The following is a 4730-nucleotide window of genomic DNA, read 5'->3' on the forward strand; positions in this document are numbered from 1 at the left end:
GAAACCTTTAGTTTCTTCTTCCAGAAAAGGCCTGTTCAGCCCACCCTGACTGTGTAGGAATGTGGCTGGGGCTCATTTACTAAGGATCAGGTTTAGCAGAACACCTCTTACCATTTTTTTAGACCACAGTCTAGAAGGTGAAATGTAAAAAGAAATGTCTTCCTGAATCATACAAATTAGTCATAGTCTAGAAAGAATAGCTTGTTGTTCAGAGACCTGAGCTACAGCTTTAACTCTTTCTGTGGCTTTCTAAGTGAAACTAGCTATTTATTTTATCTTTGTTTCTATTTTCTCATTGGTGAATGAGATCAAAGCAGATTTAAAGTATATTGTCCTCAGTTCAGGATGTGATTATCTTCCCTCAAAATAAAAGGAATTGTGTCCTTACGGCATGAGCAAATATATATTTATAAATGTTCAGAGACTGGTTTGAATTCAGGAGTGTGCACAAATAACAGTTTGGACTGTGTTAAAATGAATGTTAGGTTGATTAATAGTAAGGTAATGAATATGTAGTGCAAACAATAGAGGGTATAGCCTCTAATCTCAATAGTCTATGTAAGTAACATGACATGCTCACCAGATCAGAGGAAATGGAAGAATTATAGATGAAAATTAACTTTTTTCATTGTGCTAGAGATTCAACCCAGGCCTTGTCTTGGGTTTACTGCTTTTTAAACTTTTATCCCTTTAAGGTCTCAAAAACAACTTTGATATAGCCTACAAGGGAATGCATCTGCTGTGTATTAAGCCATTTCACAAAGGCCTGGTGTACAATCTCTTGGTCTAAAGCTTCATTCTCAGACCAAACTTGAAATAGCATTCCTTTTCTGGTGTTTGCTCCACAAGAGAATTTTTCCATGCATGCTTAGGGGCTTTTTTTTAACAAGTTGATCATAATCTACTTCAGTGGGAGGATGGTTCTTTTCACCTATGCTCAGTCTGGCAGAAGAAATGTCATAGGGTATTTATTTTGGAGTGAGTAGAAAGAAATTAAGACACTTATAGCTAAGGATCCATGCCTGAATGGGAAAAGAGATCAAAGGTGTTCCCATTAAAGATCTGTATGTACCTTTGCCACAATGAAACCACATACACAGAAGAAGCAACAGGTCCACAATGTTCTGCAGTAATATTTTTCTCACAAGCCTGAACTAAACGATTGGGTTCCTCCAGAAATATGTCTGTGTTATCACTGAACTGGTTCCTAATGTCTCTCAGCCTGTGTGGTCTATTTTAATGCTTTAGAAATATCCCCCACAGAAAGCCATTTGTGTGATGCTGACCTTTAGAGTGCCAGGCTTAGGGGAATTCCTTACTCTAGAGGCAAGGGTCCAGACAAGGAATGCATAAAGTATGTTTGGTTCACACCAATTGGGTGGTCTCTTTTGGCTACAGCAGAGGAAAAGCCATGACAAAGCATAGAATTTATGATTCAGTCTGGATTCTTAAAAACCTTGAGAATAAGAAGACGAGATACAGAAAAAAACCCAACAACCCATATTTAGTCATTTATATGGCTTTTTAAAAAACCTGACTCTGGTGAATCCAGTCTACACTTGGACTACTTTCTTCAAATTTCTACTGGCGTGGTAGTAATTCATATTTCACAGATTAATGAATGAGGGGAATATGAGTTAACACCTGTGTTATGCATACAAGAAAGCAGCTATCTATTCCCTATGCCAGCCACTTGGTAAGCACACAGTAATAGTGATGTTTCCAGAGGTCTCTAGAGGAAATATGCTGTTCTCTTGGGGTTGGTTTTTGTATATCAATCAGCCTGATATATTCAATGTTTATATAATCATCATTGTGACATTCTGTTGAATGCCCAAAATCTGAAGATCTACTATCTCCATCTCAGTGTTAGAGCACTTGAGTTCTATCCCCAGCCCTGTAAAACAAAACAAAAACAGTATCCATCGGTTCATAATGAAACATCTGTTAGAATTATAAGTACTAAGTAATCCACAATTATGTAGGACTGAGGTTTGGGAACTCATTAACAGACTGTGGTTATAGCGAAGGGGAAAAAAGTGAATGGGTGATGGGTAATGAAAAGGTGAAATTGCCTTGAAGTTAATGAAGCATAAGCTTCAAGGCTATTTAATTTCTACAAGCAACTAGATGTTGATTTGTACAGGGCTTTACGAAGGGTTCTTGAAGGCAAAATATAAGCTAATGGACTCAACTTATGTATGCCCTTACCTTTGATATTGAATAGAATCCATGAATACAACAAGGTATCACACCCATGATTACATCACTTAGCAGGAAATATTTTTAAAATACAATCAAGGTTCCAAGAGTTAGTGCTATGTGATCTTGACATAATCATCTCTTTTATTTATTTATTTTTTACTTATTTACTTTACATCCTCACTCCCTGCTCCCAGTCACCCCCTCCCACAATCCTTTCCCTTTCTCCCTTCCCCTTCTTGTTGGAGTACATGGGGATGGAGGATAGCAGATTCCTACCTCAATTTTCTGTCTTGAGTTCTTGCTTTGTCTTCTCTTGCTGGTGGACTGTAATTGGTATGCCTAGGCCAAGCAAACCTCTTCCTCCACAAGTAGCCTTTATTAGAGTATTTTACCATAACAGCAGAAAAGCATACTAGAACAGGTTGACTGACTGATTAGAACCTCAGGCATTTGGAGAGGCTGGAATGATGTAGGTCCCCAGTCAAATTTTCTTGGGCTATCTTTATCTCCCTTAACAGCCATTTATTGGCCTCCTTTGTATATCTTTGTAGCATCTTTGTAATCATTAGGTAAATCCTTTGGAATGTTCAAACAGACCCCTGTTTTCCATCAAGTGAAAGGCTAAGATTGCAAAAGAAGGCCTATGGATGAGATTTCCCTGCTTTTCTGTAACTTGCCTAAGTAATGTGCCCACCAAGGTATTTGAAAGGCCTCTTGATTTACAGTTTTCTTTGTTCTGTTACTATAGGATTTCATGGAACTCTTGTCATGTTGGAACATGGTATCTTGGGGAAACCTAAATCTGTGTTCCTGGGCCATGGCCACTGATCTTTGGCTCTAGAATCAACTATTTCTTTTGTTCTTTTGAGTTTTAAGTAGGTCCTTTCATCAACAGTAACAGGCTTTTAAAATCAGAAAACACACGTTACTTCTGCACTGTGGCATCATGTGGTCACAAGAGCTGACTTCATGGAAAAGCCTCTCACATACACAGGGGGCCCTCAGGGGAGCTCCAGCTGCTCTGTACATTTCAAACTTCCAAAATAGTGGCAGCTTAAGAGGATCTATATTTGTATGATCACTGAGCAGCAAAAACAGGTGGCTGGGTTATTTGCTTACCCACATGAACTCTTTTATCCACCTCTTGCTTCCCAAATGAAAACAGATCTTTTCTATTTTCTAATGACAAACAGGATGTAGACTGATAATACCAATAAAAAGAATTACAGTAGTGATAAGGAACAGAATAGACAAATAGTGAAAAGAAATAGAGGAAATCTCTCTCTCTCTCTCTCTCTCTCTCTCTCTCTCTCTCTCACACACACACACACACACACACACACACACACTCGCACACACACACACACACTCGTTCACTCTCAGGCTCATTTTTTGACCCCTGCTTTTTCAGTGTCTGTGTAAGACTGTGTTAGAAGCAATAGATCTTTGGGTCTTGGGTGAGGGAAAGAGTCTTACGGAATAAGAAAGAAAAAAGAAACCATTGTCTATTTATCCCAAGTGCTGATCCTCTCTGATAATCTCAGAAGAAGGGAATAGAAATTCTAGGAAGATAATATACTCTTAGTGTCTTCAGCAGAAACAGAAAGGATTAACAAGAGGGAGGTGGGGAAGGGCGACTGGGCTCCTGATGAAGTGCTGTTGGGTTAATTGAGAACATAAGCTTACTGATAAGACAGACTTCACTGAGCAAAGAAAGCACTGGCATGCATTTAAGTTACCAGGTAGTCCCAGTCTTTTCCACTTGAGTGCCATCTCCCCGTTGCCTTGGTGGCAGACTAGACAAGAGTGTGTCCACTAGACAGAAGAGGGTAGTGCCTGCTCTGGATCTGAAGTGGTTTTAATGAGCCAGTGCTAGCTTAAGGCACAGGCTAGGATAAAAACAGGAGGTTTGGAGCCGGGTTGCTGCATTTCAGAGTAGAAATGTATAATGAAAATAAAATAATGACATGGTTTCCATACAGACAAAAGAGGGGGCATATCCGGGAAAGGGGCTGCACTAGGGTCTGCTCACTGAAAGCAAGATAGCTTCTGGCCTAGGGAAGGGGGAGATATGCTCTGGCTCCCTGCAAATCAGGATGAGAATAGAAACCACTTGCCAAATTCTGGAATGGAAAAAGGTATGGGAAATGGATGTTGCTGGTCATGTACATGCAGTTCATGTATGCTGCAGTTCTGACACCACTGATAAACCTGCTGTCAATTTCAATTCAGAAAAGGATGGGTACAAGGAGGATTGTTGGGGAAGTGAACTGAATCCTTCGTGGGTGTCGGCTTCCTTTTGCAGAGGATGTGGGCATATTGAGCACAAATGGGGGAAAAGGTAAGGGTACTGAATCCCTGTAGGTGGGTATGAGAATGGCTGGTGCCTGATACTCCCTGGTGGGGGTGAGGAAGCTGATCGTTTCCTAGACTGCATTAGCTACAATTTTGCCCCATCTCCTTGATCCTCTTGGAACGCTCACACACACACACAAACAGAGAGAGAGAGAGAGAGGGAGAGAGAG

This window comes from Mastomys coucha, chromosome X, assembly GCF_008632895.1.
Source record: "Mastomys coucha isolate ucsf_1 chromosome X, UCSF_Mcou_1, whole genome shotgun sequence".
NCBI classification, from domain to species: Eukaryota; Metazoa; Chordata; class Mammalia; order Rodentia; family Muridae; genus Mastomys; species Mastomys coucha.